Raw genomic sequence first — 15,000 nt, forward strand, 5'->3', positions numbered from 1 at the left:
TACGGTACGGCCGTCACGGTGCGGTACGCTCAGCCATACGGAGAATACGCCGCGCGTCGCCAACACACACACACACACGGCGCGCATCGCCAACACAAACACACACGCCGTGCATCGCCAACACACACACACACACACACACACACACACACACACACACACATACACACACACACACACACACACACACACACACACACACACACACACACACACACACACACACATGCGTCGCCAACAAACAACAACAACATTCTCCCCCGCCGGACTCACGCTGATCAAATAAAAAAAAATAAACATACATTTACATTTACATTTACATTTAGTCATTTAGCTGACACTTTTATCCAAAACGACTTACAAGTTCTGTACGACAGGTCATCAGGAAGGGCACAACTCTATCAGCTGAGTAACAATATTCATCAAAGTGTTGAGTGTTACAGTGTAGGTTAGTTTATTAGGACAAGTGCATGCCAGTAAGGTTAGTTAGGGTTCGATTTTTTTTATTTTTTTTTTATTTCAGATAATGGTTGAAGAAGTGCGTCTTTAGTCGACGGCGAAAGATTGGACGGGATTCGGCTGTTCATTCCACCATTGTGAGAATAGGCGGCTTCTCTTTGATGACCCTCCTAGCAGTGCGTTGCAGTAGTCGAGGCGGGAGATGACTGTTGATTGGACGAGGAGTTGGGTGGCTTCTTTTGTCAGGAAGGGGCGTATCCTTCTGACGTTGCTCAGGAGGAATCTGCAGGTTCTGGTTGTTCCTGCGATGTGAGCAGAGAAGTTCAACTGGTCGTCGAGGACGACACCAAGGACTGATCATCTGAGCTCCTCTCGACTCTTGAACTGCTATTGTGTTAAAATCCAAATAATCCTCTGCCATTGTTATGTAACATGTCATCTGTTCGCTAGTATTCAGTTAAATCCTCTCTAGAAGTGAAAGTGAAACTTACCAAGCCTATAAGTTGTTAAGGGGGCACTAGGCAATTAATTTACTCTGGATGCCTGAACACAGAGTGACACCAGTATCACTGACTACCACGGCAAGCCTATAGAAAATTATTCTATTTAATAATAATAATAAATATAATAATTATCATAAATATAATATATAAATAAAAAAATATATGTATATATTTATTCAAAAAACAAATTATATTAATAATAATAATTATAAATATTGTTTTTCTGTTGTACCGAACTCGTACCGAACCGTGACCCCAATACCGAGGTACGTACCGAACCGTGGCTTCTGTGTACCGTTACACCCCTAGTGTGTGTGTGTGTTTGTGTCTATCCAGAGATAATCTCGCCAACTACAAGGCTGGATGAAATTTGACACATAGGGGGGGGGGGGGGGAGAATTCGCTTTCTGGCCCCTGAAATAAGCCCTGCCCCTTTTCATATCTAATTAGTCGTTTGTTGTAGAAACCTATGGGGAGTGTCAATTAAAGTACAGACTACTACTTTCATTGGTCTAGGTTAACCACACCCCAAAGCTTTAGTGTAATAATGTAATACTGTGTAATCATGTAATACTGTGTAATGTGTAATAGTGTTTAATAGTATACTAGTGTGCTAGTGTAATGTAATAGCGTAGTGTAATAGTGACAGTTGGATGTCTTTTCTTTTGCATACAGTAGACAATGGATTGTGTCTGTGTCTGTTGTGCGAGTGTGTTTGGATACGGGTCATTCTACATTTACATTTACATTTACATTTAGTCATTTAGCTGACGCTTTTATCCAAAGCGACTTACAAGTTCTGTACGACAAGCCATCAGGAAGGGCACAACTCTATCAGCTGAGTAACAATGTTCATCAAAGTGTTGAGTGCTACAGTGTAGGTTAGTTTATTAGGACAAGTGCATGACAGTACGGTTAGTTAGGGTTAGATTTTTTTTTTTTTTTTTTTTTTTTTTTTTATTCAGATAATGGTTGAAGAAGTGCGTCTTTAGTCGACGGCGAAAGATTGGACGTGATTCGGCTGTCCTAACTGGGGTGGGTAGTTCATTCCACCATTGTGGGGCAAGGACTGAGAATAGGCGACTTCTCTTTGATGACCCTCCCGGAGCTTGGATAGGAGTAGGTCTGAGGCGGCCAGAAGATGCAGAGCGTAGGGGTCTTGAGGGTGTGTAGTTAGACACCATTGACCGGAGGTAGGCGGGAGCGGTTCCCTTTGCCGCACGGTATGCTAGGTCGAGGGCCTTGAAGCGGATTCGTGCAGCAATGGGGAGCCAGTGCAGGTCCCTAAGAAGTGGGGTGACATGGGCCGACTTCGGTAGGTTTGAGATCAGGCGGGCCGCTGCGTTCTGAATGAGTTGAAGAGGCTTAGTGGCAGTGGCCGGGAGGCCAGCGAGCAGTGCATTGCAGTAGTCGAGGCGGGAGATGACTGTTGATTGGACGAGGAGTTGGGTGGCTTCTTTTGTCAGGAAGGGGCGGATCCTTCTGACGTTGCTCAGGAGGAATCGGCAGGTTCTGGTCGTCGCTGCGATGTGAGCAGAGAAGTTCAACTGGTCGTCGAGGACAACACCAAGGTTCTTGGCGGTCGGGGACGCAGTCACAGCTGCATTCTCGACTGTGATTGAAAGGTCGGTTAGGGGGGAGGATTTGGCCGGCAGGTGGAGCAATTCTGTTTTGCTTAGGTTCAGTTTGAGGTGGTTGGACGTCATCCAGGCGGAGATGTCGGACAGACAGGCCGAGATCCGCTCAGAGACGTGGATATCTGAGGGAGGGAAGGAGAGGAAGAGTTGAGTATCGTCGGCATAACAATGGTAGGAGAAGCCATGAGACGTGATAATGTTACCCAGTGATTTAGTGTAGAGGGAGAAGAGAAGGGGTCCTAAAACCGAGCCCTGGGGGACACCCGTCCGCAGGGGGCGGGTGGCCGACAGGGTCCCTCTCCATGACACTTGGTAGGAGCGGTCATTGAGGTATGATGACAGCCATGTCAGCGCAGAGCCAGCCACTCCCATTCCTGCGAGGGCCGCAAGGAGGATCTGGTGGTTGACTGTGTCGAAGGCTGCAGATAGATCTAGGAGAATCAGGACAGAGGAGAGGCCTTTCGCTTTTGCTAAGTGAAGTGCCTCTGTGACCGCAATGAGGGCTGTCTCTGTGGAGTGACCAGTCCTGAAGCCTGACTGATTAGGGTCTAGGAGGTCATTCTGTAAGAGATAAGCAGTAAGTTGGTTGGATACAGCACGTTCAAGTGTTTTAGAAAGGAAGGAGAGAAGAGAGACAGGACGGTAGTTGCCTATGACGGTAGGGTTCAGGGTTGGTTTTTTTATGAGCGGCGTGACTCTGGCTTGTTTTAGGGAGGTAGGGACCACCCCCGAGTTGAGTGAGGAGTTGATGGTTGCCGTTAGGAATGGGAGGATGTCCGGTGCTATGGTCTGGAGGAGTGGGGAGGGTAGCTGGTCCAGCTGGCAAGTAGTCGGACGGTTCGACGTTACCAGTGTCAGGGTCTCTGCTTCTGTAATGGGAGAGAAAGATGACAGAGTGAAGGATGAGGTTCTCGATTCAGCATTTGGAATGGGTGGGGGTTGGGAGAAGGAGCTGCGGATGTTCTCCACTTTTTCCTCAAAGAAGATCGCAAAGTCTTCGGCAGAGAAAGATGAGGGAGGGGGGGGTGGGGGGGGAGTGAGGAGGGAGGACATGGTAGCATGCAGTTTGCGAAGATTCTTGGCAGAGGCCTCGATCCTATGGTGGAAGAAAGAAGCTTTGGCATTAGTGATGGTTTTGGAGAATGTTAACAAGAGGTTGTGATATGTGTCGATGTCAGCAGTGAGGCGTGACTTTCTATACTTCCTTTCAGCTGCTCTCAGGACCTGTCTTTGTTCTCTCACTGGATCTGTCAGCCATGGACTGGGTGGGGAACGACGGGCAGGTTTCTCAACGAGGGGACAGAGCTTGTTGAAGGAGGTTGCAAGGGCTGAAAGGAGGGTGGAGGTTGCCATCTCTGTGGAGAGAGCAGAGAAGGTGTCACTCAGAGGTAGAGCGGATAGTATGTCAGAGGAGAGGGTGGAGGGGGATAGGGAGGGCAGGTTGCGTCTGAGTGAGACTGTTTGAGTTGGGGTGAAGACCTTTCGGTTAAGCATGAGAGTTAGTGAGAAGGATATGAAGGAATGGTCAGATACATGTAGGGGAGTTACCGTGGTGTTAATGATGCTGGAGTTACGGGAAAATATGAGATCCAAGGAGTTGCCTGCTTTGTGGGTGGGAGGCATGGCAGTGGGAGTCAGGTCAAACGATTGTAGGAGGGAGACTACTATGACTGACTGAGATGAGTCAGGCAGGTTGAAGTCGCCCAATAGAAGGAGAGGGGTACCATCTTCCGGTAAGGAGCTAAGAAGCATGTCCAGCTCATCTGTGAAGTGATCGAGTGTACCTGGAGGGCGGTAGAGTGTAACAATGGTGAGATTGAAAGGATTAGAGACAGATACTGCATGATATTCGAGAGAGGAGAGTGACAGTTCTGGGAGTGGTGTTACGTTTGTAGCCCATGAAGGAGATGTCATGAGGCCAGTGCCTCCACCCCGTCTGGAAGGTCGAGGTGTGTGAGTGAAGTTATAGTTTGTAGATAATGCTGCAGGTGTTGATGAGTTATTGGGGGTTATCCAGGTCTCAGTTAGAGCCAGGAGCTGCAGATTTAGACTATGGGCGTAGGCAGTAATGAAGTCAGCTTTCTTGACTGCTGATTGACAATTCCATAAGCCTCCCCGTACTGTGACGGGTGTATTAGTGGCTGTAGGAGGGTAGGAGAGATTAGCCGGGTTGCTAGCAAACTGCCGTGGGTGGGTTAAATCTGTTCTAGAGGAGCAGATTGTGGATATAGGTATGAGACACATTGTCTTGTCAAGAGTGGCAGGGAGGAAGTAGAGAAATAGCAGAGTGGGAGGGAAAGGATTTTTCAGAGTGGAGTGTAAGATAGGACTAGGGTGTACTTAGCACTAGGTGGATCGGTGGGTCCCTCGGCGGAGAACTCCAGGAAAACTCCTCCTCTTTGTCCCTCTTCGTTTCTCGACGCTTCGCTGACGCTACACCAGCAAGCCTTTAAATCTCAAACACTAATTAGTGCTGTCTTAACACCTGGCCCTTAATGGGGGCACTTAACTAAACAAAATGGCCGTTTTAAACACGCCCCTTTAATCAAGTCAGCTGGTTCCTCACTTTTAAGATTCACTAATAAACTTAAAATGGCTTACCCTAGTTTTCAGTATAAAGCAATGTTTCTCAGTGAGTGTGTCCTGTCCTTCCTTAACAGAGCTCAGCACAGAGTGATTTCAACACAGTCTGGACCTCTGCTTTTAAACAGGGCAGGCTCTTAATGGCTCACTCAGAAAATCAGTTGCTACTAGTAAACAGGAAACAGTCCCTTAATGGGGGCACTTAACTAAACAAAATGGCAGTTTTAAACACGCCCCTTTAATCAAGTCAGCTGGTTCCTCACTTTTAAGATTCACTAATAAACTTAAAATTAACTTAATGGTAATAGATGGTGTCTGCATTTCTTTTCTATTCTAGATGTGTTTGTTTCTATATATATATATATATATATATATATATATATATATATATATATATATATATATATATATATATATAGAGAGAGAGAGAGAGAGAGAGAGAGAGAGAGAGAGAGAGAGAGAGAGAGAGAGAGAGAGAGAGAGAGAGAGAGAGAGAGAGAGAGAGAGAAGGAGAAATGAGTGACTGCCGCCTAGTGGAGATTTGGGCTAGCTACTGACCACACCTTTCTAGTTTACGGTTTGGTGAATGTTGTTGTCGTCTCTATGGTAACAACAAGGGATGCCAAGCAGCAGACTGTTTGTGCATCTTTCCTCCGTCCACTCCCTCTTACCTCGTCTGAATCCACTAATAAAGTAATCCTTCTCTTCATCTTCCACACTCTGTTTCCTGTCCCGACCCTGTCTAACTGTGCCTTTGTTCTTGACCCATGTGTCAACCCATGTATCCTTCCCTCCCTCCCTCCATCCCTCCATCCCTCCCTCCCTCCATCCCTCCCTCCATCCCTCTCTTCCAAACACTACTCAGATCTGATCCAGCGGCCCATCCCTTTCCCATAACCCTGGTCTGCTGCCTGGGACCTCAGCGTGACCCACTATCCCTGCTCAGACTGGCTCTCTGTCTCAGACTCTGGGACTCTGTGGGTGTGTGTGTCTGTGTGTGTTTCTGTGTGTGTGTGTGTTTCTGTGTGTGTGTGTGTCTGTGTGTGTGTGTGTCTGTGTGTGTGTGTCTGTGTGTGTGTATATACATGTGTGCATTCGCACGCATGTGGGTGTGTTTTTGTGTGTCTGTGTGCGCGCGTGAGAGTGAATTGAAGAATAACAAGGATCATATCGCAGTAACACTGCGTGGGTTATTCTGTCATTCTGCTCAAATGCTAGGGACAGGAAGTGGGGTTAGAGTCCAGTACAGTACAGTATGGGCTTCAGCCTTGGGCCACACAGTAATAGGAGAATGGAATGGATGGTATACACATTGTCTGTGTGTGTGTGTGTGTGTGTGTGTGTGTGTCTGTGTGTGTGTGTGTGTGTGTGTGTGTGTGTGTGTGTGTGTGTGTGTGTGTGTGTGTGTGTGTGTGTGTGTGTGTGTGTGCCTGTGTGACTGTGTGTGTGTGTGTGTGTGTGTGTGTGTCGGTCTGGTGTGTGTGTGTATGTGTGTGTGTCGGTCTGGTGTGTGTGTGTGTGTGTGTGTGTGTGTATGTGTGTGTGTCGGTCTGGTGTGTGTGCATGTGTGTGTGTGTATGTGTTGACACTACAGGCCTTCAGCGTGGGGGTTTTTATGTCTCTGAACTGATTTATGTGTTTCTTATGTGTTTATGTGTCATAGCCTCCACAAGGCCCTCTCTACAGCTTTCTCTTGTGTGTGTGTGTGTGTGTGTGTGTGTGTGTGTGTGTGTGTGTGTGTGTGTGTGTGTGTGTGTGTGTGTGTGTGCGCGTGCGTGCGTGCGTGTGTGTGTGTGTGCGCTGTCCTGCCGCTGCATCAGCCGCTCAGTTCATCCAGTTCGCTTCACATTCCGCATGCTGTCCAGTCATTAGGTTAATGGATAAAGTTTATATCCTGTTGCGATGCCCGGGCGGCGGCGAGTGGGCTGAGCTAATGTAATTGAAACGCTTCAGTAGCTGTAGGATGTTTTACTGCAGCGCTTCCTGCGAGGCTGACCGTCTTCTCACCTCACCAGCCCCCTGTGCGTGGCGTGCCCATTGGCAAGGCATCAAAGTAGAGCGTAGGAAAGAGACTACGGGGTCGGATATGTGATTGGGGGGGGGGGGGGGGGGGTTGTGAGAGTGGGCTGGAGAGATGGATATACGATTTATTTTTTGGGGGGGTGGAGGAGCGATGAGAGGGGGGAGGGTGGAGAGATGGATATGTGACGGGGGGTGGGGGGAGAATGAGAGGGGGAGGGCGGAGGCATGGATTTGTGAGAGAGTGACAGATGGCGAGAGGAGAGGTGGACAGAAGAAAAGATGGATGGAGGGATGAAGGGAAGAGAAGAGGGATGTAGGTCACGGCCGGCAGAGAACAGTGGCTGTAGGAGGCTCTGTGTCTCTGTAGTTTAATTGCCTTCATGGAGCTGTTTGAAGTGGCCACTGTTTGAGGCCTGCTCCTCACTGCTAGTGTGCTGCCTGGGGAGCCAGCCGAGGCTATTGTGTGTGGTCGTGGTGCTTGTGTGCATGCATGTGTGTGTTTGTGTGTGTGTGTGTGTTTGTGAGTGTGTGTGTGTGTGTGTGTGTGTGTGTGTGTGTGTGTGTGTGTGTGTGTGTGTGTGTGTGTGTGTGTGTTTGTGAGAGTGTATGTGCATGTACTCTATGTGTTGTGTTGGTGTGTTTGTTTGTGAGGACACAGAGAGCCTGTCTGCTTGTGTGAAAATGTGAGGTCGTCTAGCAGAGAATTTGTGCGTGTGTGTGTGTGTGTGTGTGTGTTTATCTGTTTTTTGTAAGGACACAGAGAGCATACGGTGCGTGCGCTTGTGTGTGTTTTGGAAGGTCTTAGTCTCTCCTTCAGAGAATGGACGTGTGTGTGTGTTTGTCAACGTCTGACACAGACACTCTGGCTCGACTCGCTACTGGACAGGGAATTAAAACCCTAAAAGAAAATCTCCCCCTTTATGTAACCGCCTCTGACTGTTATTACACACATAAAAACCATGGCGTCGCCCTAAAATAATCTTGTGTAAAACAAAACTGCTGGAGACGAGAGTCAAAGGAGGACAAAGTGGCTGTTTTAGAAGCAGTTTTTATCTGCTGTCATAACACGGCACTTGGCGGACACCCCGGCACTAAGACTGTTGCACCTCAGCCCTGAAGAATTGATGCTTATCGTAGCATTTCTGTGTCGAGGCATCGTCGGGCTGCCACTGAGCGGCCGGCGGAGTCGGGTTCTTGTTCGGCAGTCTGTGGAGGAGTCATCCGTTCACTCCGTACGGAAAAGTGATCCATTTACGCTGTGCAATAGAGTAATTCGTTTTAATAGTCATCCGTTTACTTTGTATAGAAAAGTCATCCATTCACTATTTATTCTGTGTAGAAATGTCACAGGTTGCTCAGTAATAGAGAAGTAATACATTCATTTTGTATAAAATGTATCTATTGACTTGTATCTCATTTACCTAATAGATCAATTTCCTCTGTATAGAAAAGTTAACCATTGGTTCTATAGAAAACCCATCCCTCTGCTCTATATAGAAAAGTAATTAATTTACTCTAAACGACAAGGCTGAATCAAAGTAAATTTATCTTATCAGACTACATGAACCACACAATCATGACAGCTCTCTCAGAAAATCTCAATGATGCACTGTCATCTGTATTAAATTCTGTCGCCCCACTAAAAACTAAAATGGTTGAACTATAATGCGGTCAACAAAGAAAAAAGGAAATGGCGTGCAGCTGAGCGAAAATGGAGAAAAACTAAAATCACTACAAAGATGCTTTAACTGCCTATAATAAAACCGTCCGCTTAGCAAGGAAAGACTACTTCTCTCAAATCATTTCAGAAAATGCTGGAAACTCCAGAATCCTTTTTTTCACTATTAATCTACTACTCAACACTGCCCCTACACCTCCTCAGTCATCAACGGTTAAGTGTGAAGAACTTGCACTATTCTTTAACAACAAAATAACCTTGATCAGGGCCAGCATTACTCATGATGGAAATAAAGCTGATTACGGCAAACCGCGCAATGTAACCATGAGAAGATTCACATGCATCACATTAGATGAACTCTGCAAAACTGTCTCAGAATGTAACTCCTCCACCTCAGACATTGATCCTATACTTACAGCTTTCTTCAAACGGGTGTTTAATAGTGTCTCAAGCCCTGTGCTAGATATCATCAACACTTCCCTTAGAACTGGTATTTTCCCAGATGCCTCTAAAACAGCAGTTGTAAAGCCATTACTAAAAAAAATTAACTTGGATAGTAATGTACTGGAAAACTATCGACCAATATCTAACCTACCATTCATTAGTAAAGTACTTGAAAAGATAGTTTCAGGTCAAATTAATTCCTTTCTTGAAGAAAACAACATCTTAGAATAATTTCAATCGGGATTCAGAAAATATCATAGCACTGAAACTGCCCTCACCAAAATAATCAGTGACCTCAGACTAAACTCTGACGAGAATAAGGTCTCCATCCTTATCCTGCTAGATCTCAGTGCAGCATTCGATACAATCGATCACGATATTCTAATCAATCGTCTTGAAAACCATGTCGGTTTCTCAGACTATGTGCTAGGCTGGTTTAAAACATACATCAGAGGGAGGAAATTCTATGTTAAACTAGGAGGCCACATGTCTGAGATATATGACAACAACTATGGAGTTGCACAAGGGAGTTGCTTAGGTCCTTTACTCTTCTCCCTTTACATGTTACCGCTGGGTGATATCGTCAGAGAACATAATGTAGGTTTCCATAGCTATGCGGATGATACACAACTGTACATATCTGCTGAACCAAATGATACAGCTATTAACTCCATCACAGACTGCTTATTGGCAATAAATAAATGGATGAGTAAGAACTTCCTGAAACTAAACGATAACAAAACTGAAATTCTAATTAGCGGCCCAAAAACAAAAAAAGAAATGAACCTGGGAGGACTAACCCCTTGGATCAAATCTGAGGTCACAAGTCTCAGAGTTATCATAGATTCAGAACTGAACTTCAATTGGCACACCGGGGGACATCAAAAGCGACAGGGGCCCCCAGTTCACTTCGGAGCTCTGGACTGCAGTTGCAGAGCACCTGGGGGTGAAGATCCACCGCACTACTGCGTACAACCCGCAGGGCAACGGACTTTGCGAGCGGTTCCATAGGGACATGAAGGCCGCTCTTCGGGCTGCCCTTACGGATGGCGACTGGGTTGACCGCCTCCCGTGGGTCTTGCTTGGTCTTCGTTCTGCCCCCAAAGAGGACCTCCAGGCCTCGTCCGCCAAGCTGGTGTACGGCCAGCCGCTGCGGGTCCCTGGGGAGTTTCTTCTGGAGGCCACAGTGTGAGGTTTTTGTCCGCTGCTCACCTACTCGCTCTGTTCCTTTAAGTTTTCGGTTAATTAATTGCATTCTCCTCTTCACACGCTTCTTCCTGTAGACGCTGTTTGATTGGTGCTCCCCCAACCACACGCTTGTCAATCTCATCCCGCAGCTGTCACAGCTTGTCATTAAGCATTCCTTTTGCTTATATATACCCTGATTCCCCATTAAGTGTTGTTGGATCGTTCTGATATATTCTCTGCATTTGCCGTTCCTTCCGTTGCCTGCTTTTCCCTGTGCTTTGCCTCCCAGGACTCTCAAGGAGTTTTCCGTTTGGACAACCCGTTCCCCGTTACGAAGCGCTCGCCCTGTTTGATCTGCTCGCTTCACGCACAGCGCTTTGGTGAGTTTTTGCAAGACAGTCTTTTGACTCTATCATTTTTCGTGTGTGTAAACACTGAAGAGATCCTGCTTTTTGTTCAGTCTGTCTCTCACCCTTTGCCTGTTTTTGGATTGTTCATTGGGATTCATTATTGTTTGAACATTGCTCACTGTGTGTATTCACACCGATGATTCTATCACTTGGATTATTGTTGGGACATTGCTCACTGTGTGTATTCACACCGAAGATTCTATCACTTGGATTATTGTTGGGACATTGCTCACTGTGTGTATTCACACCGAAGATTCTGTCACTTGGATTATCTGTTTGGGACAAGTCACTTCACCTGTCACCTGTCTGTTCCCAACTGTTCTCTGAGCTAACCCGCTCTCTCTCTCTCCCTGTTCCGCTACCACCTCGGAGTACTGCCGGGAGGATTCTGCAGAGCGGCTCTGACGTCACTGACAGATTCCTCAGACGTAACCTCCCCGGGAGAAGCTGCAGAGCAGCAACATTCCTCAAATGCTTGTATCCCAGTCTGTCTCTGTTTTCAACCAAGTTCTTTCTGCTATTCTGTAAAATAAACAAGCCCTAGTTTTTGGCTAACTCTGAAACTACTCTCTCTGTGCCGTTTGCGTTTGGGGTCGGTGTCAAACCATAACACACAGCTTCCTGGTCCGTCGCCTCCCATCGAACAGTGTCCCGTGGGGTTGCCGATGCCCTTATTCCCATTCCAACATCCCACCACTGCCTTCCCCAGTCCTACAGTACGTCCCCAGAAACCTGCCATTGGCCAAATATGTGTTCATCCAGCACGACAGCCATCGGACCCCGCTGCAGCCCCCTTATGACGGGCCTTTCCGTGTCCTGGAGGCAGGCACTAAAAACTTTGTTGTGGACATGGGGGGCAGGCCGGAGTGGGTCACTATAGACCGACTTAAGCCTGCTCACTTGGACAAGGACAAGTCAGTTCAGTTGGCCCTACCCCCGCGGCGGGGGCGCCCCCCAGTTTCGGCTCAGACCCCTGCCCCGTCCTCTGTTCCGGCCTTGGCCCCTTCCGTGGCCCGGCCGCTGGTCCCACTTCTCTCCCTTAATCCCCCTCTGGTTAAGCGCAGTCGGTTCGGCCGCTTGATCCGTCCCCCTCCACGTTGACTATTTCATGCTGTGATCTGTTCACTGATGGACTGTTCACTGGCTATTAATTAGTTGCAGTTTTTGTATTGGTGAATTCTGGGGGGGCCTGTGTGGTGACCTATATTAAGAGACATTCACCAAGGTGGGCTTGTGCCTTTAAGAGTGTGGGTTTTACTGTTTAGGGTAAAGGTTAAATACCACTTCCGGTTGCGGGTGACAGTTGTTGTTATTGTGAATGCTATGTGCAAGGATAAGTAAAGTACCTCAACTCGAACTACGTCTCTGGCTCGCTACTTTCTTATCGCCACAATATTAACAAAGTGACCAAAACATCGTTCTTCCATCTCAGAAATATAGCAAAAGTACGACCATTTATTAATCAAAACGATGCTGAGAAGCTAATTCATGCATTCATATCTAGCCGGTTACACCACTGTAATGCACTTTTTACAGGTCTCCCTAAGAAAACCACAGAGAGGCTTCAGCTAATCCAAAACTCTGCAGCCCAACTGCTTACTAGAACCAAAAGGAGAGAACACATTAGTCCAGTCTTAGCTGCTCTACACTGGCTTCCTGTAACATTTAGAATTGACTTCAAGGTCCTTCTCTTTACATACAAAGCTCTAAATGGACAGGGACCTAGCTACATCGCCAACACTCTAATAAATTACAGGCCAGCAAGAACACTGCGATCATCAGCTGCTGGACTACTAGAGGCTCCCAGAAACAGTCAAAAGAGGATCGGTAATGCAGTCTTTATCAACTATGCCCCAAAACTATGGAACAAACTACCCCAAAACATCAGGGAAGCCAACTCACTAGACATCTTCAAAAGACAGCTTAAAACATATATCTTTGGTCAGGCATTTAAATTAAACATCAGGGATATCCTGACACAAATTGTACTTTACCTGCACTATTCTTACCCTACCTACTTTTATACACTTCCTATCAAATTCATGTCAGTTCTATGCAAATGTTATCTCACTACCTCCTATGCACTGTAATTTTAAGAGCACTGCTCTGTTGTAATTACTTCTTACTGATGCACTGCTCTGTTGTATGTTAAATACCCTGTAGTATGTCCGTTCTATTTGATAATTTTTTGCCTATTTTTTTGCCTATTTTTATTATTTGTATTACTGAATGAAACTGTAAACAGAAAGGCCTATTGGGATGCTAGATCCGAATGTGAAACACTGTGATTTACCTTACCTTGCTACTAGGGATGCCCCGATCGTTATCGGTCGATAATCAGTATAAATATGCGATCGGTGATCGGTGATAATGCTTTATTTTCGCCGATCGTCAAAGCCGATCTCACTCGCTGTCGCTGAGTTCTGTCTCAGACACCGGGTGGTGCGGCGTCTGCTCATCCCTCCAGCCCCTCCCGCACGCACGTAAACACGGGTCTAGTCTAGTGAGACGGGACACGGGAGGACGGCGTCTCCCTGAGCTAACGTTAGCTTAGCTACCGTTACAAAATGACCCAGTCAACTATTCACTTTTAGTTTAATACATGATGAGGCATTGTCTAACCGAACGGTATCTAGCCGGCCAGCTACCGATGATGGCGATGTCTCGCAGATAATACAAGTACAAGTCTAATTATATAATATATATATTTTATAAAAAATTAAAAAAAATTATATAAAATACATTTTAATTTCTTTTAATCAAAAACGATCGGTATCGGCCGATATGGCTCACGCCGATCGGTGATCGGTATCAGTGGCAAAAAACGTGATCGGGGCATCCCTACTTGCTACCTCTCTATATTTTTATGCTTGCTTATGCCTCTCTCTCTCTCTCTCTCTCTCTCTCTCTCTCTCTCTCTCTCTCTCTCTATCTCTCTCTATATATATATATATATATATATATATATTAGAGGTGGGCATAGATTAATTTTTTTAATCTAGATTAATCTATCTGCAATCCTGGATTTAATCTAGATTAATCTAGATTAAAATGGCTAACAAAAAAAAAAAAAAAACTGCCGAAGGCATTCAAAATATGTGTGTTCTACCCAAATAATGACCAGAAGTAAGTCCTTACTTTTTCTTTCCTCCTTATGAGCCCATCTCCCGTTTCCAAAATGCATTACAGACTGTTTGAAAAAGCTGTTTTGCTATGATAATTGGTAATGAAATATCAAAATAATGTTCAATAAGATGTACTTGTGTTTAATAAGTTGTTTTATTCAGAAGTTAACACAAATAAATAATATTACCAGTACAGTACAGTATCTAGCACTCTCAGGAGCAAAACAGAAAGAATCATTTCAAACTTGAACTATGTGACATGGCTTGAATCAACTGCTCCAGTGGAGTTGCTCAGTGGCCAATGGTGTCAACTGTGGTTGTACAGCTCCCAGGTGTGAATGGAACTGTGTGAATGTGAAGCAGGGCGTTCCTGAAAAAGAGCATCTGTGCTCAGCGAACCTACCCTGGGTAAATAAAGGTAAAAAAAAAAAAATGTAAAAAAAAAAAAAAAAAAAAAAAATGTTTTAGATTAATGCGTTAATTATATTATTGCGCGATACTAGTATAGCGTTAACGCAGCACGTTAACGCCGTTAACGGCCCAGCTCTAATATATATATATATATATATATAAATGATCCGTTCACTCCCGAGAATAATCTATTAGTAACCTGATTCCAACATAATCCAAGTTACAATATCTATCCAAATGTCGATCTCGACTGTCAAGGAATGTCTATTTTGGCTGGAATCTCTGAAAAGGAGTGGTGTGGTCGGTCGTACATAATTCAAACCTCACTCTCTGCTTACCCCTGAAATAGCTTCTCGTTAGCTGCCTATTGACATGTTAGATGTTTGAACCTAGAAGCAGAAGAAAAAAACACAAACAAACACCACAGAGTAGATGGAGCCAAAGGTATGAGAGAGCACTCACAGAACTGGCTTTTACTACATCACACACACACACACACACACACACACACACACACACACACACACACACACACACACA

At 45.7% G+C, this 15,000-nt stretch overlaps 1 protein-coding gene across 1 annotated transcript in view; it reads left to right on the forward strand.

Moving 5' to 3' along the window:
- Positions 1 to 15,000, forward strand: part of gpc5c (glypican 5c) — a gene marked incomplete at its 3' end in the record, with an annotated part of 386,127 nt that overhangs the window by 242,340 nt on the left and 128,787 nt on the right.

Source organism: Notolepis coatsorum (assembly GCF_963971535.1).
Source record: "Notolepis coatsorum genome assembly, chromosome: 13".
In the NCBI taxonomy this organism is placed as follows: Eukaryota; Metazoa; Chordata; class Actinopteri; order Aulopiformes; family Paralepididae; genus Notolepis; species Notolepis coatsorum.